The sequence below is a fragment of the Crocuta crocuta genome, unplaced genomic scaffold, assembly GCF_008692635.1.
Source record: "Crocuta crocuta isolate KB4526 unplaced genomic scaffold, BGI_CrCroc_1.0 scaffold219, whole genome shotgun sequence".
In the NCBI taxonomy this organism is placed as follows: domain Eukaryota; kingdom Metazoa; phylum Chordata; class Mammalia; order Carnivora; family Hyaenidae; genus Crocuta; species Crocuta crocuta.
The window spans coordinates 7017843-7045762 of NW_027551572.1; the positions used below are offsets into that span (position 1 = coordinate 7017843).

A 27920-nucleotide genomic window follows, 5' to 3' on the forward strand; every position below is an offset into this window, starting at 1 on the left:
TGATGGGTGAGGCAGGCTAATGACTTAACATTCAGCTTTTGGGGGGTGGGGGAGAGCTGTCTGGGACTGGTGCTGAGAGCAGGGTGGACACCTCGCACGCCTCCAGGCCAAGCGGAGCAAGTGCTGAGAGAGATGTCTTAGCTGCCATTGAGACCCTACAGAGGAGAGCCCGGCTCCTGTCAGAGAAGATGAGGCAATATTCGGAAAAGTTTAGACTTTCCATGCAAGTCCTGAGGGGCATAGCCTTCCAGAGGGCAGATTGAGAGATTCCCAAAAGTCTTAACATGTCGTTTGACCTATCACCTATCATCCTCACTTTTAAGAATTTGTTCTAAGAGAATAGTTGGAAAAATGCACATGCAGATGTATTTAGAGTTGTGTATGGGCATGGGAAATGGGAAACCATGAGCATGTGGTACTTTTATAATTAAAAAAAAAAGCTGACCAAATGCAGAGAATCTTATAGCATGGAAACAGGGGAAATATCTTTATAATTGGTCTGTTCTGTACACAGAGGCCTCTGTGCTAAACTAAACCTCCTGTTTAGTGTTGAATCATGCAGAGTAAACCTTGAAAGTTTACTCATGTTTCCTTAATCCCCTTTTTTATGTTCATTTATTTTCGAGAGACAGAGAGCATGAGCAGGGGAGGGGCAGAGAGAGGGGGGGACAGAAGATCCGATGTAGGACTAGAACTCACCAACCATTAGATCATGACCTGGGCTGAAGTCAGATGCTTAGCCGAATGAGCCACCTAGGTGCCCCTCATATGTTTTGAAAATATTTTCTGCTTCACCTCTTCTAGAAGAATATCACTGATGACCCAGAATTTTAATCTCCTTATTTATCTCGCCTAACCCTCCCCCCACAGCCCCTGTTTCTTTGCTGTCCTGAAGCTCTGCATACATGTCCTATAAAGTAAACTTGGATTCTGCTTAAGAGTTTCTCCAAGTCTTATTTGATAGCTGGAAAAACAATGCAGACACTTTAAGTGTCATTTGCATCTATCTGGGCACTTGGCACCTTCTTTTTAGTGTTCTTTAGGAATACAAATAGAACATTTGGTTACTAACCAATAAGGCTTTAGAACTTTGCCTGTATTTCTAGCTCCCAATCTAGTAATTATAAAGGGGAGAAATCTGTATTTGCTCTGTGGGGGTAAAATGTGTAAAGAATAAGTAGTCCAGCACTCGGGTGGTATTAGAAATATGTCCTTTCCATTATTGTGGATTCCCCCCCACCCCCTTTTTTGTTTTAGCAAACTTCTAAAGGTCTGGAATGTTTACCCGCAGCCATTTGTCACGGTGAGTTAGGAAGAAATTTTCTTTTTTAAGAACTGTATATAAACAGAAAAACATTTCACACCTGTTTATCTTAGCAGGGCCTGCAGAAAGGGGGAGATAGATTCTGCAGTAGCTCTTCCATTCAGAGAGGAGTTTAGAAGAAACAGAGTATCCTGCGACCCTGTGAGCTTCGGATGAAAGCACGCAGCCACGTGGAGGGCCCACCATTTGTGTCTGCGCATGAAAACCTTTCCCACATTTCTTATTTCTCTATTTGAGTCCATCTTTCAGCTCACCTAGCTGAACTGTCTGTGTTCATGAGATGCTTCTATAACACATTTTCAGAAACACACTTTAGGATTTATAATGCTTTCCTTACTGAAAACCACCTTTCAGTTTTGGTCTCCATTTACAAATCTCTCTCTAATTCTAGTATTTTAGGAAATCCTGTTGGAGGGCGGGGTGTGATACATTTTGTCTCCTCTAAAGAAATGTCTGATGATCCTCTTTTAAGATACTCTTCATTCAGTTCCATAATAAGTAAGACCTAGTAATAGCTTTTTAACTTTAAAAGGAGTCCTTTTTTTATACAGCTTCGAAATCAAAGTAAGTGGTATTCTCTCTGACTGAATCAGTTCATAAGCCGTGTGAGAAAATAAGTCTGTTTTTCTATTTGCCACAGCCTCTCGTCACTGAGTCTTTCCATTCAACCACATAAACCACTTTCTTTTGCAGATGTTCCAACCTAACTTGGTTTCGGTGCCTGCCTCAGTTAATGTCTCTGCCCTGTCTTTGCCCGTCGTCCTGGGTGAATTTAGTACCCACTTGAAGGCCCTCTCAGTCAACCGCACACTTCTGTCACTACCACTTCTTTGTCTTTCGGCTCCACTTCCCTGCAGCCACTTATGGGTAAAACCTTACGTCTCATAACTTAGAACTGCTCCACCTTGAAAATACCAAGGCCTAGCTTCCTTTCTCTGCCCACAATTTATCTTATCCAGTCTTCCAACAACTCTGCTTTTCTTTACCCTTATCATGGCCTTTAGCCTTTATTCTTCAAATTCAGCTTTGCCCCCTTTTTAAAATCTTTTTTTAATTGAAGGAGAGTTGGCATAGAATATGACATTAATCTCAGGTGTTCAGCATAGTCATTTGACAGTTCATATGTTACAATGTGCTCACCACAGTAAGTGTAGTTACCATCCGTCACCATACAAAGTTTTGCCATATTATTGGCTATATTCCCCCTTTTGGATTCAGTTGCTTCCAAGCCTGTGCGTTTCCCACCCTGCACGTATTTTGGTGCTCACCTCTTAATCCTATTAAATCCTTTTCTTCTCCTCTCCTTGACCTTCTACTCCTTGAAGACCAAGACAGTGGCTTTGTGTATCTGTGCATTACCTTGAGCAGTGTGTATTTTTTCTAATTTTTAATATTTATTATTTTTGAGAGACAGGTTGTGAGCAGGGGAGGGGCAGAGAGGAAGAGAGGGAGACACAGAATCTGAAGCAGGCTCCAGGCTCTGAGCAGTCAGTATGGAGCCCGATGTGGGGCTTGAACCCACGAACTGCAAGATCATGACCAGGGCCGAAGTCGGACGCTTAACGGACTGTGCCATGCAGATGCCCATTTTTTTTCTTTTCCTTTTTTTTTTTTAATGTTTTATTTATTTCTAGGAGAGAGAGAGACAGCGTGAGCAGGNTCTCTAGGCTCTGAGCAGTCAGTATGGAGCCTGATGTGGGGCTTGAACCCACGAACTGCAAGATCATGACCAGGGTCGAAGTTGGGCGCTTAACGGACTGTGCCATGCAGACGCCCATTTTTTTTCTTTTTCTTTTTCTTTTTAAATGTTTTATTTATTTCTAGGAGAGAGAGAGAGAGACAGCGTGAGCAGGGGAGGGTCAGAGAGAGAGGGAGTCACAGACTGAAACAGGCTCCAGGCTCTGAGCTGGCAGTCAGCACAGAGCCTGACGCGGGGCTCGAACCCACGAACCGCGAGATCATGACCTAAGCGAAAGTCGGACCCTTAACCGACTAAGCCACCCAGGCGACCCCCATTTTTTTTCTTAATATACAAATGAATGTTAACTTATCTGTTCACAGATTTAGTTCTGATAACTTTTGGCTGTGTCAAAAATTAATAAACCTACCATCAGAGGACAAATATTTACAACACTGAGGAACCCAGCCAATAGAATTGCAGAGTCTATACTTTGAGGGCTGCAGATGCCAGCGTCCTTGTACAGTATCTAAGGGTGTGAGGTCGGCCAGATCACACAGTGGGAGGTGCAGGAGCCGGGGAAGCCCAGAGGGTGGCCTCTCACTGTGTAGCTGCGTGCTCGTCCCTCAGAGTTGTTGTTCAGATGTGCTCCAGGTTGGTAGCTCACGGGGGCATCTGTCCTGCAGATATGTTCTGTTTGGTCTGCACAGAAGTCTAATTTTTCAAAAATTGTCAAAAATTGACTCATTGTCAACATTTAAAACCTGATCGATTTTACAAGAAAATTCAGATTTCTAGTTTCCTTGAAAAAGAAGCAAACTGGATCTATGTTGTTGAGTGCTGACACTGTTGACTTCATTGAGAAGGGCAAGACTCGTTTGGAAGTGTCAGTTCTAAAAGATTAGTGAAGTTCAGTACTATAATTTTGTAACTGTCTCATAATGAGATGTAATCTTCATTAGCACTTAACAAGGCAACCAATAGAAATAAAAGAATTGGTCTTTTAAAAATATTTATCTGAAGTATATCTGAAAGACTGAGGAACGTTAAGCTGAATCTTTTCAGAATGCCTCCAAAAAGAGTTCCTTATATGAAGTAGGGCTATGTTCTTGTAAACTTCTAAACTTCCTCATTCATTTTTTCCCCTAATAAAACGTACTGAAATTTATTCTTGGAATTTATGGTAGCCAGCGCAAAGTTTAGGTGCCAGCGCAAAATGTAAAGACAAGCAATAGCTTTCTGAGAACTACAAATACCAAGCCCACGTTTCCTGAATTATTTCTGATGTGATAGCAGTATCTTCCTTCCACTTTATTCATTTTCCCAAACTCCAGACCCGGTGGTTATTTTTATGTGGTAAAGGGTTAATGCAATGACTATAGTCGTATAGGTCTATAGTGGTAATAAAAGAATGAGACAAATACCAAGAACAGTGATCATGAAAAATGACTCTTTTCCATTTTCTTTTTCCACACGAAGCTCTCTCTTCTGTCTTCTCTTATTTCTGTGAAGAAAGCTACTCTAAAAAAGAAATCTTTCTTTGAAAATTCTGGAATGATCAGGCTGGGAATATTCCTCTTATCTTTTGTTTTTATTGCTTTGCATCTCTAATAGCAAAAGAAATAAAACATAATTTTTTTCATACATAGAAGAATATTAGCAGACATTTCCATTCCATTTAAAGGCTTCTCCTACCCACACATCCCTTTTAGAGGTTTTTTTTTTTTTTTNCAGCGCAAAATGTAAAGACCAGCATTAGCTTTCTGAGAACTACAAATACCAAGCCCACGTTTCCTGAATTATTTCTGATGTGATAGCAGTATCTTCCTTCCACTTTATTCATTTTCCCAAACTCCAGACCCGGTGGTTATTTTTATGTGGTAAAGGGTTAATGCAATGACTATAGTCGTATAGGTCTATAGTGGTAATAAAAGAATGAGACAAATACCAAGAACAGTGATCATGAAAAATGACTCTTTTCCATTTTCTTTTTCCACACGAAGCTCTCTCTTCTGTCTTCTCTTATTTCTGTGAAGAAAGCTACTCTAAAAAAGAAATCTTTCTTTGAAAATTCTGGAATGATCAGGCTGGGAATATTCCTCTTTTGTTTTTATTGCTTTGTGCATCTCTAATAGCAAAAGAAATAAAACATAATTTTTTTTATACATAGAAGAATATTAGCAGACATTTCCATTCCATTTAAAGGCTTCTCCTACCCACACATCCCTTTTAGAGGTTTTTTTTTTTTTTTTAAATATAAAGAGTGTTAAATACACTGGTATTATTTAATTTTGTGTTTAATCAAATGGTTTTTTTTTAAAAATGAAGCTTATAATAACAAAAATAATATTTTATATGACTTGGCTCTTTGATGATTTACCCTTACATGAAAATAATACCAAGGCTCTTGCATCATCTATTTTGCTATTTTCTTCATAAAAATCCACTTTTTAGAGTATAACCTAAATACCCTTAATTATGCAGAAGAATTGGTTAATAATTTCCAAGATTATACAGTACAGAACAAATATTAGGATAGTCTAGAGGAGTGTTCAATTAGAAAATGCATCTGAATGAGGCAAACTGACATAAATTATTTTTGGCTACAGAAATTTTTATTAATCTCTTCTGGCACCTCATACTGAGACACTGTCCTCTTTTCCCTATAAGGTATGCCATAAAAATACCTAAGTTACAAAGAGGTCTTCTCTGTTTAGCTAGAGCGGTATACCTGCTGTTCATCAAGGTGAGGAGGGGGGAAGAGATGGCAGGTGCTTGGGAGAGTGGTAAATGGAAAGATGTGACAAGAATACAGATCTAAGTCTCTGCTGTGGCAGGGGACTTGCCTCAAGGGGTTTTCTGTTCTTTATATAATTATAATCAGAAAATTTTGGACCTGAAAGCATATTATCTGAGGCCAGCTATTTTTGCTCCACAAATGGAGACACCTAGCCATGTAGTAGACTTTAAGATTAATTGTGTTCAGTCTCTTTTCTCTTTGTAAGTCCATTTTCCTTGAAGTCAGAATATTTCTTAGTCTATTGTGTTGTTTACATTTAAGGAGATAAAAATCTTTCTTTTAAACAGATGTGTCCGAAAGAGTGAGATCTGAAGCTAGTAACTTAATGATCTAGTTGGGGGAGCAAGAACTAACCACAGAGTTTTACAGACCTCTTAATTTTTTGAAATGACTTCCAGATTCTTGTCCCTGGATTTGTGGTGGGGAACAATTTAGACAAGCAGCAAGTAAAAGATATAACATATAAATAATTCATGTGTTGACTTGGCTTGCCTGTGCATCTGAATTTGATCCTTGTGGCCATGAACAGTTAGGAGCCACAAGCATAATACATGTGTATACAAAAACACACCACATGTTTTCCCCCTAAGCTTTTTATGACACTCTGTTCTGGATCCAACGATTTCATAGTATAAAGTATGGAATGGAGAGTATATTTGATAAAGAGACTTGCCGAACTCCTGGAAGGTGAGAGAGCCCTTAATGGAAGGGCTTGACCTAGAAGTTGGTAGTCATTATGCCAGTCCACCACTGTTGTTTTCATCTACATCATCGTGGTGTATGGGACTTGATTTCAAACTCTCTTCAATTCCAGAAATTACAGCTTCCTGTCATTTACTCAAAAACATCAAAATAGTGGTTTTAGAAGTAGTTGTAATTAAGTTTTAAAAGTGTGCAGTTTGTACAGTTAGTAAATCCAGCCCAAAGGGGAATACCATGATAGTACAGTCAAGATCCAGTAAAAAGACAGAAACCACCTCAGTAATTTGAACAGTGAAAACTTAATACTAAAATTACTAGCAAAAAGTCAACTACTATTAACTAGTAAAAGCCTCTAAAGAATACAGGNCAACAGTGAAAACTTAATACTAAAATTACTAACTAGCAAAAAGTCAACTACTATTAACTAGTAAAAGCCTCTAAAGAATACAGGAATAGCAAATACAGGGGCCCGCTACCACCTCTAGTGCTTAGGGAGAATATCAAAGGAAGGGGCAGCCTTAGAAGAGTCCCGCCCACCACCAGGGCTGAACTGTCAGTCTCATTAGAGAGCACGTAGCTGCAGCCTACTGGATGATGGAGGGGTTTGCTGTGGTGTCACAGGCTGGAGCTGGGGCACAGGTAGTCATCTGCTGCGATTCTAGTGAAATTCTCAAGGGCGCCGTGCGCTGGTGCTGTGTGAGGGAAGCCATGTGCTGGGGTACTGGTAGGCTGAAGCTGGCCCACAAGAATCCTAACACTGAGGTACTAATAAACACTTGCGGGTGAGTAACATTGGATATTGCACTTACCGCCAGTTACCACAGCTACTGGGGCAAAACAATCACATGGGAATCAGGAAGAGAAGTCTCCTCCTCTGCTGTGCCTTGCAGTGTCCCTTCAGTGCCCTTTATTGACACAGCCTAACATTGTACCAGCTGGCAAAGGAAAAATGTCTGTAGGGTGTAGCTCTAGTATCATAAGGCAGAGCAAAAGGCGATAGATATGGTGCTGAGAGGCAGCAAATTATCAACTGGCACAATTCATGCCTTTGGCGGCTCAGCTTCTATGAGTAGAAGCTTTCACTTCTTTATACACACTTGAACTTCCATATGATAATGAAGCAACTATGCTTTCCCGAAACAAGATCAGCTGTCCTTTGTACAAGTGAGGTTCTTATCCTGTCCCCAAAATAAGGAGATACAGGGTCCCAATGGTCATTGTATCCATTGCTTGCTTTATTAATTTCTCCTTAAATTCCATCATAGTTCCACTGGATACTCTGTTACCTAAAATCTCAATCATGCAGTTAAATCTCTAACAACTTGTCCATAAAATATGGAGGAAATAGATATTTTTCCAAAGAAGACATACAAATAAAAACAAAGATACATTTGTAAAAATACAAATAAAGAAAATAAGGTTTGTAAAGTACAAACTTTCAGTTGTAAGATAAATCTCAGAGACCGAATATACAACATGGTGATGATAGTTACTACTAATGTGAAATTTATTAAGAGTAGATCTCAAGATGTCTCATCACAAAAGATAACTATGTGAGGTGACAAATGTGTTAATTTGCATGATTGTGATAATTTCACAGTGTGTGTGTATAGCAAACCATCATGTTATATATCTTAAATATATATAATTTTTGTCAATTGTACTTCAGTAAGGCTAGGAAAAAGATAAAGGGAAGCAATAGTTGATGTACACAAATAAGTGTATATATATTTATTTTTTTAGAAAGAGCATGCAAATAGGGCAGAGGGGCAAAGAGAGAGAGAATCTTTTTTTTTTTTAATTTTTTTTTAATGTTTTATTTATTTCTAGGAGAGAGAGAGAGAGACAGCGTGAGCAGGGGAGGGTCAGAGAGAGAGGGAGTCACAGACTGAAACAAGCTCCAGGCTCTGAGCTGGCAGTCAGCACAGAGCCCGACGTGGGGCCCGAACCCACGAACCACGAGATCATGACCTAAGCGAAAGTCGGACGCTTAACCGACTAAGCCACCCAGGCGCCCCAAGAGAGAGAGAATCTTAAGCAGGCTCCCGGCTCCATGTGGAGCCAGAGTTGGGGCTTGATCCCATGATTCTGGGATGGTGACCTGAGCCGAAATCAAGAGTTGCACGCTCAACCGACTGAGCCACCCAGGTACCCCATATATTTAGATATACAGATATCAAGCAAGGGAAAAATATATAAAGCTACTACTATCCTTATTTATAGTCCTCATTTCTGTAATTAGTCATGATCTCTGGCTTCCTTCTTCCACTGCTCATTTTATATTTTATTTTCTCTGCAGCCGAAACCTCAGCTGGCTGGGAGTCTTTCCCTGCTGGAGTGACCCGAAGTTTCATTCCGGAAGGTTCCAACTCCTCACTAGTCCTGCTTATTACTAGTTGTCCTAGTGTTTCATTAACTTTTATTCGTGGGCATAAAACTACTAGGAATCACCCCATAGAATCTCCTGGGTTTCAGACATAGACTTCTTGCCCCCACTGTTTGTCAACAACTCAATTTTCCTTTGGTAATTAGGATCCATCTCTTTGGTCAACAGAGGAACCTCTTGTTTTGCTTGTTGGCTCAGTGGCATACAAAGCGAAAATAGCCAAGTGGTAGTATCCTATTTCAGTTCACTGGAATCATTATTGTGTCCTCTGGTGGAAAAATTCCATCACTGGGGGCTAAGACCTACCAAACCAGCAGAGCTCAAAGTTGTTGGGATGGGGAGCAAATAATAATCATAGGAACCCATTGATTCCCAGACCCAGTGACCTCAAAGCATATACCTCATCCTCTAAATCAGAAGTGCTTTTAGGATGTCATCTCCCAACATGTACCTGAGACTCCCTAAGCCATTCCACCTTTCTGTTAGGCTAGCTGCTTCTGAGTTGAATGGGTATGTGGTGAGGCCAGTTAATCCTATGGGTTTGAGCCCATTGCTGCACTTCTTGGCTGTGAAATGGTTTCTTCCATCAGAAGCATTGGATGTACATGGGATATACTGAGTGGAATACTGTAATGGTGAAGAAGGAATGCCATGGGGCACCTGAGGATGATTCTGACAGAAACATTCCAGGCATTACTGCTGCTCAGCTCTGATGATGGGGAAGTCCATGTGCTGGGTCCACACGTAGTCTCCACTGCCCTTCACTTGAGCCAGCATTGTGGTGGCTGGGAAAGAGTCTAAATGACACTTACAGAAGAGAAAATTTTGTTCATTTAATTATTGAGTACCCCCTCTGCAGTGGATGCCCATTGGTGAGCATTCATATGGGACAGTCTGTGCCCCATCTCAGAGGTCCATTCACATGTTTCTTCCCCCAAATTCTTTGTCATCAGTCTTGCAGTCTTGTTGCTTTCAAGTCTGTGATTGTCCAGCCAAACTGTACAGTCATCCATGAATTAGTGTAAATCCACACTTCTGTCCAGCTCTCATTCCAGACAGAGTGGGTCACTCAGTGTACTGCTCAAGTTCTGCCTCCTGAGAGGATTTTCCTTAAAAGCTGTTCTTTGGGGATCACCCCTGACTGGGGCTGCAGACATCTAGCTTTAGTCAGTACTAGTAATATATTACACAGAACCATTTGTAAATTAAGCTCATGTTTTTTCTTTCTCATTCAACTTGTTATTGGGAACTTCGTATCGATTCAGAGCTAGTGTTTAGTCATCCCTGAAACCACTGGGTATTTCCCTTCCCCCAGTGTACTGTCCCATCTAGTAAATGGCAGCAGGTCTCTTTGATGCATTCTTAGAGGATGCATTTTTATACTTGTGGCTGTACTGCAGAGTTTTTCCTTAAGGAAACCTGGCCTTCCCTTCATCAAAGGCTTCGGGTCTATAAACTGTCCTAGGCCTGGAAACTGGATGTGAAGCTGTGACTCTGCCTGGTGGTGATTTAATGACCAGATCTAGAATTTTTTCTGTTTTATAGATCACGTAATATTTTAGTAGGCTCCATGCTGATTTAATTCCTAGGGACACCAAAATAAATTACCACCAGAGATTTCTCTGGGAAAAAAAGCATTCTGATTATCAATATGTTCCTGCTGTCTTTTATGATAAATGCACCAATCTGGTCTTTAGCATTAAGTGCTGCCACATGGCCTCTCTGCTACTCCTATAATCCTGTCATCCCCAAGGAAATCAGGAAACCTTTCTCAGTGGTAGCATCTTCTGTGGTCATACCTGGTCTACAAATGAGAACGGCCACAGAGTTTTTCAGAGGTGCTGTATTTCTTGCTAGTGTATTTTTCAATGTCTTAGTGAAAGGAGAGTCTCTGGTGCTTCTCAGATGTAGTTAGGGTACGTGGGTGGACATGCAGTCTATACATGACAGATCTGCTCCAACTTTCCCTTCTTCCTAAGCCTTTAGATTCCTTTCTCCATATGGTGCCAGGGAAGGTCTGGCATCCCAGCCTTAATTACATGTAAAAGCTCCAGTTTCTGTCAATCAACCAAGTAAGTTATTAAGACACTTCCGGCTTCATGAACTAATACATTAATCTGAAATCTCTAGAAAATGCATCCGTATCCATGAAATCAACTTGATCTGTATATTCCCACCCTCCTCTAACACCTTTGATAGTTACTTCCCAACTCGTTCCCCAGGTTTTTCTAATACAAACAAAAATATTGCAGTTTTTTGGCCATTATTTTCTTTTGGGTGGTACTGTGTATGTGACCCCCTGGAGCATGTTAAGATATGAGAATAATAAGTGGTTATGGGAGACCTTGAGGAGAATGAGTGTCCCTTTGCAGACTGTCCACCCTAGGTGAGGCTATCCAGCAAAAGAAAGCTAGTCTCTTGAGACAGAGGAGGGCAAAGTACTTCTATAGGCAAGGGGCCTCAGAATGACTTTGAGGTTTGAAATTGTCAGTTTCATCTTGAATCCAAGCAGGTGTTTTCCTTTCCAGGTGTCTGGTTCCATTCTTCCCCAGCCAGTATGCTAACTTTCACGTGTGGAACTTGGTGAGGTTGCGAATTCAACTCATGTTGCAGTTCAGGAGGGCACACAATAAATTTTGTTTTTGATTTTTGGAAATATTATCCCTGTGGCTATAGTTAAAAAAGATTGTTTTAAGGGCGCCTGGGTGGCTCAGTTGGTTAAGCATCCAGCTTTGGCTCAGGTCATGATCTCATGGTTCGTGAGTTTGAGCCCCACGTCAGGTTCTGTGCTAACAGCTCAGAGCCTGGACCCTGCTTCAGATTCTATCTCCTCCTTTCTCTCTGCCCTCCCCCACTCATACTCTGTCTCTCTCAAAGATAAATAAACACTAAAAATTTTTTTTAAAAAGATTCTTTTAGATTGGCCATGGAAGCTTTTGTGGTTCTTAGACCATGACTTGGGCTAGGGTTAAAGGACCTGAACTTGTCATTTTCTTTTGATAAAAATACCTCCTTGTTCTCAAAAGAATCCATCCCTCCCTACAGTCCTTCTGTTCATCATTACTGCCATAATGGTCAGGGACAGCAGCCATCTTTACTTTCAGGCCTTGTTTCAGCTGGAACTTTCACGCACTTAATCACAGATGATAGCATAATTGATTTTGATGCCACTTAAGGCTATAGATTACTGTCCTCCCATTTCCCATTGACAGGAACCTGTGTTCTTCATTCCAGTCCAAACTCCTGACCAAACGAATCCTAAAATCCTATTTTTGAGGGTCTGTAGCCTGGGGCCACACCCAGTACCAATTCTCTATTAGTCAGGAAAATTAATATAGAGAATTATTAACTAGTAAAAGATGGCTAACTGTGAAATGGGGTGAAAGACACTTAGGAATATGGGAATAATGAATTCTCCTGCTCCCTGGAGCTCAGGGAAAGTATTCAAAGAAGAAACACGCTTGGAAGAGTACGCATCGCCCAGGCTGTGACTGAGACCGGTTGGAGAGGCTGTAGCTGTGAACGGATGATGGCAGAGTTTACTGCAGCTCTGTGGGCCAAAGCTGGTTCTCAGGACGCTGCCTGCCAGGGAGCTGGCTTACGTTTGGTGTAGTACCACAAGTCTGAGTTGTTCCACAGGCAGCCACTCTCTGGGTTACCTGTGGGCCAGAGCTGGTGAACACGGAGCCACCTACTTGGGTGCCAGTGACCAGATATGACAGGCAGGAAGCTACCCGCTGGGGTGTAATATGCCAGTGCTTGTTCTCCAGAATCTAGCACTGGGGTGCCGGAGAATATTTCCAAAGGCCCAGCACCCCTGGATCTCCTGCACAGTGTTGTCAGCCACGCTGTAAGAGGAAAAGTACCTGGGAGCAGGAAAGAGAAGCTCCTTCCTCTGATTTGCCTTGCAGTGACCCTTCGGTGCCTGCATTAACAAAGCCTAAAGTTATATCCGCTGACTGAGGGGAAATGTTTGCAGGGTTTAGCTCAGGTGCTCCAAAGGAAGGCCAAGTGTGGGTGCAGAAGTGAGAGGCAATCAGTTCATACCTGGCACATATTTATAAAGTATAGGGTCATTTTGAGAAGAAACGGGTAATACTGTTTTTTCTTCCTACATCGAAAATCAACGGCCTAGTCATTCGGTTATATATTGTGTGGAAGCTTCCATGTTTCTACGTGTTTCATTCACCTTTAAATAGATCCCTTATGGAATCTCATATATGTTACCTCCTGAAAGAAATTCTTTCCCATATATTTCAGGCTTCAGATCATTTATATACTCTTTAGTCCTGGGACTGTAACTAAAGAACACAATTGTTTTATGGCTTTCTTAGCTGGGTGAGAGCTCTCATCACAGTAAAACAAAGATCTCAGATGACTTTTATCGCAGCTTCTGTTCCTTGTGTTTTTCTGCCTAGAAGCCTCCACCTCACAGTTTGAAAATAGAAAAGAAAGTTAAATTTCAGAAATTTTAATCGAAAATAGAACCTTACATTATTGAATATACTTCTGTTTTTTGGTCTAACTAAAAATATCAGTGCACTGGAGAATAGGAGAGAAGATGCATTTCATTCCAGAGAGGAGTTTTCTCAAAAGGCTTTCTTTTATTTCCTTTTAATTTTCTAAATCGTGGGATGTATACCTTCAATTCCGTTTTACAGTATGTTATACAGTACCATGTACATTATGTAGTGCAGTGTACATTATAAGTAAGCTGAAAATTACACCACTAGAATGATTAATAACACATGGCTTAAAGCAATATAATTAAATATCTTTATGAAACTTTAATATATTTGAGCCAAAAAAATCAGACATTGTCTCTAAATAAGTGTATTCTAAAAGCGCTTCGTGTGATGTGTTTGCCTCTGGCACTTTCATAGCATTTGTAGAAATGAGAGTATAGAGTTTTGGGTTTCGTACTATCTGGGGAAGGGACAAGAATGACCGAATGACCTGCATAGGACAGGAAAGAGATGGCACTCTGGTGTTCCAGTGGAGGTATGCAGGGAATGGTGGTGCCCAAAGTGACAGAGCCTGCTTTTTGACAAGAGAATATTCATTTCCTGTTTCTGCTGTCAGTCCAGAAGGAGAGTGAGAACTCCAGTGGCAGAGAGCTGTCACAGACTACCTCGGACAGTGAGGCTTTGCTTATTCAGATAGGCATCGTTTACACGTTACACTCTGATGTTGGCCACTACAACGAGTAGGAATTTGTGTTTTCTGGATTTTAGAAAATGAAATGGAGCCTGTAAATACTGTTCACTTATGTGACACCNCCTTATTCAGATACGCATCGTTTACACGTTAAACTCTGATGTTGGCCACTACAACGAGTAGGAGATTTGTGTTTTCTGGATTTTAGAAAATGAAATGGAGCCTGTAAATACTGTTCACTTATGTGACACCATGTGGTTTTGAAATGGACATTTATTTTCTTGCCAAACCGCAGTCCTATCTGGGTTGGTTGTGCGGTCCCCCCCTCCCCCCATCCCTAGCAACAGCAGCAGGAAGTAGGGACTAGCATTATGACCACTTCGTAAACACCAGGATTTTGATTGCAAAACAAAACGAGTAGGAAAGCAGATTTCCATTGCAGAGGACCACCCAGTGGTCATTTCCCTCCGATTACCTCAGTGAACCTAAGAAAGAATGGAAAGGTGGGTGGGTGGATGTACAGTGATTCTAAACTCTTATTTTTGCATTCCATTTCTAACCTCATTTAAACATTCTATTCATAGTTAAATAATTTAATGATTTACTACTCTCCCACCCTTTCTTTTTTTGTTACTTTTATTTTTTTAAGTAATCTCTGCACCCACTGTGGGGCTTGAACTCATGAGCCAGAAATCAAGAGTCCAACACTCTACTCACCAGCCCAGTGCTTCACTCTTTTTTTTTTTTTTAAAGACTTTTTCTGCTGTTCAGAATGGGGGAAAGAAAAGAAAAATACTTTTGTAAATAATTTGCTTAGAAGTAGAAATTTTGCTTTTCTGAGGATGCCATTAAAAAGGTGACCTTTAGAATTAGCATCTTTCACATTTAGGACCCCAGCTGAAAATAGGCATGTTTATGCTTTGAAGAGTTTTTGATGGGGAAGAAAAATGATGAAAACTGGTATGAATACAAGAAAAAGCTAAAATGTACACTTTCAGTAAACAAACCAGACCCTCTTTCTTGGAAAGCTTTTTAAAAAATTGCCTAATTCCTAAAAGAGATGGGAATGGAGGGGAAGGTTCTGACCCCAGAAATGTTTGTATTGCTTAGGAATACAATGTTAGTAAAATTTATCCTAAATTAGGGCCAAAGAAGTAAGAGATGAAGTCAGAAGCCCCATAATTTGCACATAACAACTGGTAATAATACTCTCAACTCTTGATTAAACTTTTCCCATATGCCAGTGCTTTATGTGCATGGGTGACCCCTTGTAAGTTAGGTGTTCTCAGCAATACGCAGGTGAAGAAGCAGAGAGAAGGGAACTTACATGCCCAGAGACACATAGTGAGGGGTAGTTCTGGAATTTGAATCCGGACCATCTTGGCCCTCATATTCATCTGTACCTCTGTTAGCTGAAGTCCTCCCACACCTAGTTATACATTACTTTTTGACTCTAACAAGAGAGGTCCAACGAATTAATTTTGTGGTGAAAAATTCATGAAAATTATTGAAAGAAGAGAAAGTTTCCCCTCTAATACTAGGTTTATCTCCCACTCGTGCATGATCCCCTCCCAGTATTTCTCCTGCTGGTTTTGCCATGTGGGTCTGTACATCTGCAAAAGACCTTGTGACAGAGCAGTAGATGGAAAACATTGTAGTTACATTGACTTTAATTAAAAGTTTCAATACTGTTCTTTGCATTATTTCTACCCATAGCTTTTTGGAAACTTTGAGATCATGCTTTTAGGATATATTATTGAGCTGATTCTTTCCTGAAAGTGCAAAATAATAGGTCACTTCCTGCTCAAATAGAATTTCCTATAACTTGCACTAAACTAGCACCTGTTTCATCTGTAATAATTTAAAAATGAAAAATGTTCAACTGTTTGTAAAATATGATTCAAGGAACTAAAAGACATTCTTCAGCTCAATTTAGAAGTCTTAAACATTAAAAACAAAATTATGGAAACCTGTAACACTATGTCAGTTATTAGTAACATTCCTGGAGTGTTTATGAGGCTAAGCTCATAGATGCGAATGTTTCATTATATTCTGACCACCCCCGCTGTGAGGCTGGTCCTACCCTATCTCATCAAATTTAAGATGCTTCAGGTTGAAAATTAGCCATTTTTATAAGCACCACTGCCCATGCATTTTATATGATGCACCGCTGCCCATGAAGGTTGTAAGGGGGACCCTATTGTAATACAACCTTAATGCTAGTGATATCTGAAAAAATAAAGGTGCATGTTAGAGTAAATGAAATCTAACATTATTGCTAGTTTTACACATAATGAAACTGAGGCACAGAGGGTGAAATAAATTGTCTCAGATCCCTAGGTGATGGATGGTAGCACTGAGATTGGAGCCCAGGTCTCTGACTGTGGGTTTATGTTCATAACCATTACTGTTGTGCTGTCACAAATGCTTTCATTAAGGGATTTGGAATATTTTGAGGTGAAAACAATGATCTCGATCCGTATTTGTTGACATGTTCATAGTATATCACTTTTTTTAAAGAAAGCAGTTTATAGATAATATGCATTTGCTTAATAAAGAACTGTTTTGAGATGACATCCACTTAATTTCTGTCACTATGACAAAATAAAGCACAAAAGAAGTCATGAGAATATCTTCGTATTTCTGTGCTGTCAAGGAGAAAGTGGCATTCACAATTTTATCCTCGATTCTGGTAGGAGTCCCTTTACCATTCTGGTTCCCTGTTCTGTAAAATGAGAGGGCTAAAAAACAGAATGGTGAGAATGATGAGAATCTTTCTGGTTCCAAAATTTAAATACACCTGCACACGAGATCAGAATTGCATATGGCAGGAGAGTATGTTGGATCCCATCCAAAGTGTGCTAGTTGGCCGAGGTGCCCTGTTAGGGTGAGATGGGGCTGGGATGGGCGCTGGACACCTAGCTAGGAAAGTGCTGTGTCGAGTGCGGGTTTTGCATGTCTGTCCCATAGGGTCTTGTAGATGAAAGGAGATTAGCAATGAGAGAGGGGGTAGTTAGACTGATGATTGTTATTGCTACTGGAGTATCATTATAGCAGTTTAAAACAAAAACTTTAACTACACGAGGATTCAGAGTTTGAAGAGATTTTAGAATCTACCAAAATTCTTTTGAAATGTGACAATGACTAAAATAAGATAAACTGTCACAAACAGGTTTTGGCTTATCTGTCAGCACCTTTGAAAACAATGTGCATACAGTTTCTGGGGGATTATAATTACTTCACATACCAGTGGCATTTGTGCAGAGTTTTTGTCTGGCTGGACGAAACCCTTGTCTATGTCTTCTAACTTGCTGAAAATAGCAGAACCAGCGGCAGCCCAAAGATCTTAAATCATCCGTGTGCATACACTCATTTTGTTTTTCTGCTCTGGCTTTTACTCGCTAGAGAGGATAATGCATTGTCTCCAGAGAATTTGGAGACTATCCTATGTGCCTTATAGAATATAAAGGAGATTAAGTAATACACACACATACACACACACACACACATAAAGTTACAAGTATAGTAATTGACATTAGGTGCTCCATTAAACAATGAAATGCCACAGTGTATCAGTTCTTCAGGACATGTTGCCATGGATACCCAGTGTGATGGAGATGGGAAAGAGTTGCTTAGGAATTCAACAATTTCATTTTGAGGTGGAGTGAAAAATAAATTGTCCAGAGATGGGAACCATTAAACCAGTCACATATACAGATAGTTGTTTTTAAAATTGTTAATGAAAAGGAAAGAATGTTTCAAAATGAGTATCAATTAATGAATTTGGCCAGGCAGCATTCATCATTTCAGCTAGGAAATGATGTGGCAGTTAAATATTCTTAACAGAGATATTTTTAAATGTTTATTTATTTATTTAGAGAGAAACCACATGCACACAAGTGCGGGAGGGTCAGAGAGCTCACATGGGTCTCGATCCCACGAACCACGAGATCATGACCTGAGCCGAAATCAAGAGCCAGACACCTAACTGAGCCCCCAGGTGTCCCAACAGAAGATCCATTAAAGATAAATAAAATTCAAAAACTCAAGCGTAGTGCAGAATGATGCCAGTAGGCCAGGAGGAGACAAGTCTTCCAAGGGTCTGCTCTGACGCACTCAGTATTGTGGACCCTCTGGTAGCCTCTGGGTTTATTGCAAAGCAACCATTTGAGAAAGAAGCAAGTTTTAATAATGAATAAGACTATGGAAGCAGTAGTAAGGGCAGGAGTTAGCTGGTTTTGATGTAACTTCATGTCGTTCTCTGTGTCTGAGAGTAGGTTACAACCAAGATTGATTCTAATTCCTGTCTCCTAGAGATGGCCCAAGCTCACCCCCAACAGTGGAGTTCACATCTTGAATCAAATGGATTCCAAAACAGTCCTGAGGAAAAGGGTGTTCCTCTAGCTGTATTCTGAACCATGCAAAATTTTGTTGACAATAGAAAGCTTGTTTTTGTTTTTGTTTCTGTTTTTTGTTTGTTTTTTTTGAATTGGTCCTCCCTTAACTCCATCTCTGCTTCTCTCAATTCAAGTCATTATTATCTTTCATTCCAGCATCTGGTTATTTTCCCTTTCTGATCCATCTGCCATATGGGCAACAAATTAAAAAAAAAAGAAAAACAGATCTTGTCATATCAGCAACAGAAATTTTTGCTACTTTCCATTACCCATACAATAAATTCTAACTCCTTAATGTGACATTAGGCCCTCTAACAAAATTTCAACCCTCTCCTGCTACTTTCCCCTCCTGCAGGCTGTATATCAGCTTCGAGAGAGGACAGAACGTTCTTCAGATGAGCAGTTTGCTTTCCTGCCTCCAGTCACCATGCATTTCTTTGCCGCTCCTAGGCTGTCAGGAGCCTGATGTCCTTAAAATACCCATCCTTAAAAGCTCTTCTGGCCCTCTTCCCTTCCCCCCAGTGGAGCTGAGTTTGCCCTCTGTGTTTTCATAGAACTCTGTTTACAGCTCTGTTACGGAGCCCTTGTCTTAGGTGCTTTTGTAAGATGTTCCCCTTCCCTTGTCAGGATGTGGAGTGGAGCAGTTACAAGTACACACTCTGCGTAGTGCAGTGGCGGGAAATACAGGCTTGGAAGTGGTTGAGTCGACCTCCACCGTTCCACCTACCAGTTTAGTGACCCAGGGCAAGTTACTTAACCACTAAGTCTCACTGTCGTCTTTTGCAAGCCAGAGAGAACACCAGTAGCTCTCACAGGCTTGTTAAATTGAAAGAATGTACAGGGAGCATTTAGCACAGTGCCTAGCATATAGTAAGCATTAAATAAATGTTAGGGATATGCACTATGTATAGCTTTTTATCTCTTCCATTACCCAGCTCCCAGTGGCACTTTACATATAGCAGGCACTCAAAAATAATTATTGATTAAAAACTATGGGTCATTTCTATAGAGTTCTCAATAAGTTTTTAGTATGCAGGTAATGGCATTATATAAAACTTAGGGAACATTATTTTTGAATGCCTTGGCTAAATATTTTAAGCCAAGGGGGGAAGTATGGTGAAGATACATATGAATATATACATATTTTATATGTAACTTCTAAATTTTATTTAAAAATTTTTAATGTTTATTTTGAGACAGAGAGAGAGTGAGTGAGTGGAGGGGGGAGCAGAGAGAGAGAGAAGAGACAAAGAATCCCAAGCAGGCTTTGTGCTCTCTGATGCAGGGCTTGATCCCACAGCTCATGAGAATTTTAGAAGACAGTATAGTAGCAAAGCAATGTTACTTCTAAGAGTCCTTCACACATAGAAGGGATGTCATTGTTTTTATCCATGGTCATAAAAGTGGAATGACCTGAAAACAGATTGGATAACATGTTGAAAGATGACATGCAATTGGGAAACTCCAAGTGGATGCCAACTTCCTGAGAGAAGCCTTCTCATGATAACTGTAACAGAAAGCATGAAGTGAAAGGGGAGGTGAGGCCAGAGTTGGATGTAGAGAATGAGGGTCAGTCAGGGACCATATGTCTGTAGTACTTCAGAAGTTTAAATGTGGTAACAATAAAGTGAAGAGACAAATGAAAGCACATCTTCATCAAATTATAGAAGTTGAAAGTTGAAAGGACTGTCACAAGTCCAGTCTTCCTAATTTTGACAGCATATCAGGGTGACCTGGTGGGCTTGTGAACATATACGGAGCTTGATCCTACTTCCGGGGATTCAGATTTCACAGTTCCACAGTAGAGCCAGGGCACCTGTTTGTGCACGCGCACGTGTTTAAGAAACATTTATCCCTGGTGTAGCAGGTCTGTGGACTGGTGTTTGGGAACCACTGGTCTACCCTAACCAGAGATTCTCAGTAGGGGGCTATTTTCTCAATCCAGTCATCCAGACACTTTAAATACTGCTGATAATCAGAACCTGAAAGTAAGGTACCCCTCCCCCCCCTTTTTTTTTCCTTCTGTATTGCTCTCTTTTAAAGGCCTTATTGGTTTTAGTTAGAATTTGCTACCCGTTAACCCTGTCCATTGATTCCAGTGCTATCTGCCGGAGCCACATAAATTGAATCTGATACATTCTCCTTCTGGCAGCCCTCACATATTTGGAGACTACTATGATGACCTTTTGAAACTTTTTAGTTAGGCTGTAGCGCCCTCTTCATCGTTATTGTGCTGTGGTTTCAACTTACCTCAGAACCCATTTACTAAGGACTTAATATATGCCAGAACTGTGCTGCACTTTGGAGGACACACAGGTCCATCTTGCAGTAGAACCAGGAGAGAGAAACTTGTAAATACTTTCCATGTAGCGGCAGTGGATTGAAATGTGAGTTCTGGAGTGCAGCCACTGGACTAGCGTAGTCTTTAGGCAAGTTCTTTGTGCCCTATTTCCTCATATCTAACAGAAGTAAGGGCACTAATAGGACCTACTTCAGAGTACTGGGTTGGGGGGGTGGGAAGGAGAATTAGAGGTTTCAGTGCAATGCTTGGCATATAGTAAGTGCTCAATACGTTTTGGCTAAAAAATATTCTGAGGGTTTTAATAGTGGGGAACAAGAGGGTAGATTACTCTGTGGAAGGCAAAGTTTATCTGGTACTGAAATAAAAATATTGAGATAAAGTTTCCATGTACAGATTAGGTGATTGTGTACACACTGTTACAAGTACATAAAGAACACTTAATCCTTATGGAATTAAATAATTTTACCCATGCCCTATTCAACACTTACATTAATAATTTAGGTAGCACATGACTCACTTAATATGATAGTGGGAAACATATTGACATGTTAAAAGACACAGTAAGATCAAGAGCCTGAGACAAGATCAGATTACAGCAGTGAGCCCATAGTAGATGGGAATGAAGCCTTATACATAGACCCTGGAAGGCTAAGTGTAAGTAGATGATGAGGAAGATACAGCTTAACAGAAGGACATTTCATACGTGGCATATTATGAGTTAAAGCGTGATATGTTTGCCAGAGAAGCTAATGTGATTTTCAGACCACAATGGGCGAAATGTAGGATCCTGAGCAGTGGAGACTATGCCCTTTTCTTCCCACTTAAAGTTCTAGAGCTGCTTCTACTTGGCCCATACTGACCCATATGGGCCAGTCAGCTAACTTTCTAGAACTTAATTTCTTCATCTCTAAAATGGGGATAATTCCTGCCTCGTTATTATTTCCCTTGAATCGTTAAGATCAAATGTAATGAATGCAAGTGGTGTTTTTGTCACTTTAGAGAATTTTGTCACATTTTATTCAGAACCTTTTATCTTTGATATGACTGACAACATCACTAGTTTTTATTAACCATCCAGAAGTCTAACTAAATGAAATTTAAATGAACTAAAATCTTAGAGATCATAGTACGTACATTATTGTTCATCTTGCTCACATTCAGTCCGAATATGGGCATCAAAGTGGTAGATGGTGAATTACTTTTTTTGCCTCTTTTAGTTTGTATGTTCACTGACAAATCTAACTGTGCCAAACTGACCGAGGTGTTTTCGAGTAGGTTGAACTGAATACCTAACAGCATCAGTGCTAAGATTAGCTATAGCAAAAGCAGCATGAACCTCCTCAATGAATAAGCCTGTGTTCTACTTTTAGGGGAAAAGGATACTCCAGGAATATAGGAAAAGAACAGGATGGTAGTTTCTTTGACACTCTTTGCTGCTGATGACTTGTGCTTTTTATTGTGGGGTTGGGGGGAAGTGGAGGGAAAGGTCCTTTTTCCAGTTTTCTCTCTCTGTCCCTGTCTGTCTCTCTTTCTCTCTTATCCCACCATTACAACCACAAAAATTCATAATATGGAGATCAAGATCCTGCAGATTACAGTTCTTTCTAATGATGTTTTAAACCCAAACGTGAAAACTAGAGTCCTTCTACACACAATATGACCATTTTCCATCAGCCTCAAATTGGCATTTTGGATTGTGTCCTGTGTAACTACTGAGGAGCCTTGGTGGAGAAGGAAAAAGAGGGTGAGAAAGAAAGGAAGATTCTAAATGACAGTCTTTTGACTAGTGTAAGTTCAATCCCTAAAACAAAAAGCAAGATCTTTTTTTCCCCTAAATAATGTGCTCTCCAGCTTCACCTCTCATCCTGAGAAACATGAAAGAGAAAGTAAAAGAGGTGACCCAAATCACAGAGTGCCTTTGATAGGAGAAATTCAGCTGTTTTGAACACTTACAATCAAAGGAAGTGGTTTCCCTAATTACATGAACTATGTGAAATCTCTCAGAATAGCTCTTCCACCCCAGGATTCCTTGCACTTTAGAAGTTTGCATAAAAGCTCACATGGAGAATCAGATGCAAAGTGTTTGATTCAGATTTTATTAGGCAGAAGAGTGCCCACATCCATTCTGCGGTTTGCCAGCTGCTTAGGTTAGGACCACTGTACCTGGTTTTGATGTGGATATCTTTCAGACCTGCAACATTAAGATCTTTGTTCTCTCCTTTTCTCGCAAGAGGCCCCACTTTTCAGGAGCAGTAGCTATGAAAATATTCAGAAGATGGGTCTTCCCAATGTCTCTCTCATCCTTAAAAGGACCCATGGCTGTGTTTGCGCACTTTGCATGGGAAAACATGATTTCCTGTGTTTGTTGCTAGGGAGTGTTAAGCTGCCAGATTTTATTAAGCTCTTTGTTACATTTTTTAATATTTTATTTTATTTTTATTTTTATTTTTTTAATATTTTTATTTATTTCTAGGAGAGAGAGAGAGAGACAGCGTGAGCAGGGGAGGGTCAGAGAGAGAGGGAGTCACAGACTGAAACAGGCTCCAGGCTCTGAGCCGGCAGTCAGCACAGAGCCCGACGCGGGGCTCGAACCCACAAACCGTGAGATCATGACCTAAGCGAAAGTCGGATGCTTAACCGACTAAGCCACCCAGGCGCCCCAACATTTTTTAATATTTTAAATATAATCACGATTGACCATAAAATTCATTTGCAGAATTCCCCACTTACTATCTGAATCTAGAGTAGGAATCTGCCAAAACACTTGGCCTAAAGAATAATAGTGATTACGACAATATTAAATCTTTTGTGTGTTGATAGTCCCCTTGTTATTGAGGCACACTGTGTGGTGCAGGTGTGTAAAGAGAATTATAAAGATCTAAGTTCTCTGTTTGGGGAGGCAGGCGCAAGAAGACAGAAGCCTCCGTTTTAATTAAAATGTCAACTTGAGAAGATCTTTTTCTGGGCGACTAATTTTATGTGTAAGGGAGATTGTCTAGTAATCATATATAGCAGTAAAAAAGAATTGTGTATGGGGTTTTTTGTCTCTTTCAGCGAATACGTGTGTTGCTATTACTGTATTTTATATTCTGTTGAAAATTTGTGGGTCCTAAGAAACCAATGGGAGTCCATGAGCAGAAATGGAAGGAAATTTTATTTTGTCTAGTTTTAAAGTACAGTAGTGACTTAAATTGTAACCCACATAAAATTTTCTAATACTAAGACTGTTGGCTCTTGGGCAGCAAAGATTAAGTAAAAGAAAATGAAAGTGCTTTTCAATCAATCCACCTACAAAAACTTATTTAAACAATTATCCAGCAGTTTCTTTCTACTTTAGCAGTCCTTATTTATTCCAGGTAAATTAATATTTATAATTTTAGAATATTTAAAATGTGAAAGTGCTCAGGATTGAACTGTGAGACTTTTTCTGTGTGTTGTGAACTAATTCAATTATGGATGGGTCAAGATTTGGCTATTTTGTGTATAGTCACATCAATATAACGGAGAAAAGGGATTTGAAAGGTAATGAAGGGTTGATACCATGGTGAGTATTTTTGCTTAATGGGTAGGTTTGCACATAATTGTGAAAAGGTCTTTTATCTTAGAAATCGAATATAATACTCACACTGAAATTTTAGTGGCTATTTTAGCTCAACAGTCCCAAACCACCATTTTAAGAATCAGTAATTTGAAGTGCAGCACAGTGATGTTGGGTAACGGTAAATTCAGTTGCAGGGCCCAGGTCTTTGGTTTCCCAGTTTGGAGCTCTTGTTGAAGCACATTGTCAAGTTTCTACTGTGTGTGTTAGATTTTAAATGACATTCAACTGCCTACCCTATGCTTGTTATAAGAAAGAAGGTTAAATATGCTTGAATGATAGGCATTTGATAACACTTTAGCATTAGCAATAAAAGGTCATTTTGTTTTTCTTCTTCACAGTGTTTCCAGCAGCTAGGCAAATAGTGCCACATAAATCAGAAGGCAGCTTCTTGTTCTAGATCAAGATTATATCGAAATCATTACAGATACTGACTTATATATCTCTTGTTAAAATTCCATAACCTCTCTGGAAAAATGAGTTCTATAACCCTTATGTTAATGACTGGCTTAAGTAACTCCTGTTAAGGTTTTAACCCAGTATCCCTTGCATTATCCTCAAATGATGATATTATTCAGCTAGTGCCTTTACTATTTACAAAGCACTGTTACTTATATCATTTTCTTTATAACTGATGAAACAGGATTTGTATGATTCCCAAAATTATACTGGAGAAAACAGAACTTCATTTTGGGTTCTCTAGCTCTGGATCCACCCTTTTACCCTTGGTGGAATCTCAGCTTTGGGAAAGACCTCTGTCAACCATATTTCTGATGCTTGACTCTCCTGTGCAGCATTTCTGCTACAGTAAGCATTTAGCTTCTGTTTGAATAATGATTACTAATGATGGAGAACTCATTAACCTCCTGGGACAATCCATTTCATCTTTGGAAAACTGACCATCAGAAAGCTCTTCTCTAGATTATTCTCAGACTATACCACGTGCTAACAGTACATCTTTGGCCAAGCATTAAAGGAATAATGTAATACTGTAATATGATTTTTAAAAAATACATTAAAATTATACTCAGGAAACTTGCCAAGTGACATTTATTAAGTGCCTAATCGTCCCCTAATTCTTACCTTATTGATAAGTACTATAACTCCACTTAATGTGGCTTTTTAGTTTTCTGTGAAATTTTTCAAGTTTTTTTTTTTCTTTTTAGAACCTCTTCCTGGTACTAAAAGTGACCAGTTCTTACTTATGTAAAGGAATGCAATTTGGGTATAGTATACTAATAATAGAAAAATAGATTCCTAAATATTATATCTTATTTGATGCACTACAGTATCATGCTTTTTTACTTTTCCATTTTTATCTGTACACTGTTATCCTTACAACCAGATATTTCCATGTGATACTTATTTTCCAGATTTTATTTTTTATATTAAAAATGATACATGTTTTGGATGGACCTTGAGGGTGTTATGCTGAGCGAAATAAGTCAGGCAGAGAAGGACAAATATCATATGTATGCACGTATAGGAGGACTAGGAGGAACTTGACGGAGGAACAAGGGGGAGAAGAAGGGCGGAAATGGTGGGGGAAAGAGAGAGAGGCAAACCGTGAGAGACTCTTGAATGCTGACAAAAACTGAGGACTGATGGATGTGGGGGGAGGGGGGGATGGGCATGGAGGAGGGCACTTGTGGGGATGAGCACTGGGTGTTATGTGGAAACTAATTTGACAATAAACTATTAAAAAAAAATGATACATGTTCATTCTAAAGTAAAATCAAGCATTAGAACAGTCCATAAGGTAAAGAAGTAAAAATTTTCTCCTTCTGGCAATCCTCTACTCTAAAACTTATCAGTTTATAAACAACTTTCCAGATTGATATTCTCTGGCAATCCTCTACTCTAAAACTTACCAGTTTATAAACAACTTTCCAGATTGATATTTTCTTTGTATGTATAACTATAATAATAGTCCCCTCCCCCCCCATAAAGTGGATCACATGAAAAGGGTAGTGTGAGGTAAATACGTGATGGAACTATCTGTATCTTGACTGTGGTGGTGATCACTTGAATATATTATGATAAAAATGTCTAGAAGTAAACACAAACACAAGTGCATATAAAACAGCTAAAATCTGAATAAGGTGTGTGGATTATATCCATGTCAATTTTCTGATTATGATATTGTACTACAGTTATGCAAGATACAAACTATGTAGAGAATATATGGGATTTTACAGCTGCATGTGAATCAAGATTATCTCAAAATACAAAGTTAAAAACTTGGATCATGCTGTTATATGTATATACTGTTTTGAAACTTGGGTTTTTAACTTAGTATATTGAGGCACTATGTGACTATAAATAGAGCTATTTCATTTCTTTTAATAGCTTTTATATTTTGTGTTTAAATAGTATTTATTTACCCTTACTTATTATAGTATATTTTTGACCAATTGACAATAAAAAATTACTAGACATGTGAAGAAACATGAATTATGTTTCACTGGAAACTATGAGATGACCCAGATGTTGTAATTAGCAGACAAAGACTTTAAAGCAGCTTTTATTAACATGTTCAAGAACTTAAAGGAGAACATGGCTGTAATGAAAGAACAGAAGGGGAAATTCAGGAGCAAGATGGAAACTAAAAATCCTAGACATGGAAAACTGCAGTCTTTGAAATGTAAATTTTATTAGATGAGGCTTAACAGCAGATTGGGGAAGGTAAAAGGAAGAATCAATATATAGGAAGACAGATTATTAGAATCTGTCAAATCTGAAGAACACAGAGAAAAAAGGCTTAAAAAACTGAACACTCAGTAATATGAGACAATATCAATCAGTCTAATACATATAATTGGAGTTCCAGAAGGAAAGGAGAGAGACGATGGACAAAAAAAAAAAAAAAAAAAAAAAAAAAAGAAGAAGGAAGAAATAATGACTTAAAATTTCCCAACTTTGATGAAAAGCATATAGGTCCTAAAAGTTCAGCAAACACTAAGCAGGATAAATCATTTTGCCTACTTTCACCATTTGTGTTCAGTGTTGTATTGGATGCACTAGTCAGAGCAGTAATACAAGAAAAAGAAGCAAAAGGCTGTAAAGATTGGAAAGGAAGAATTAAATCTGCCTTTATTTGCAGATGAAACCATTATTTACATAGAAAATCTTAAGTGTTGAAAACAACTATTAGAAGTGATAGATTAATTTAGTAAAGTACAGAAAACAATTTGATTATATTTCTACATACTAGGAACAAGTAATTCAAAAGACAAATTTTAGAAAACAGCTTTATTTACAAGCATTAAATAAAAAATACTGAGAAGTAAATTTAATGGAAGAAAAAAACTTCTGTGCTGAAAACTACAAAACATTGCTGAGAAAAAGATGACCTAAATAATGGAGAGAGATAACATGCCCATGGATTATAAGACACACTGTTGTGCTGATGTCACTTTCCCCTGAAAATTGATTTGTATAAGAAGAACATAGTTGGAGGATTCACACTTCCTGATTTCAAGTCTTACTGCAGAGGCCCGGTAACTGAGACAATGTGGTATTGGTGCAAAGTCAGAAATGTAAAGCAGCACAACAGAATTTTAGATTTAGCCCCCC

The 27920-nt window shown here is 39.3% G+C and overlaps 1 protein-coding gene across 2 annotated transcripts in view; it reads left to right on the forward strand.

Annotated features, from left to right (window-relative positions):
- MAP3K20 (mitogen-activated protein kinase kinase kinase 20) overlaps positions 1 to 27920 on the forward strand; it is a 177979-nt gene that overhangs the window by 17309 nt on the left and 132750 nt on the right. The gene's annotated exons all lie outside the window — the stretch shown is intronic.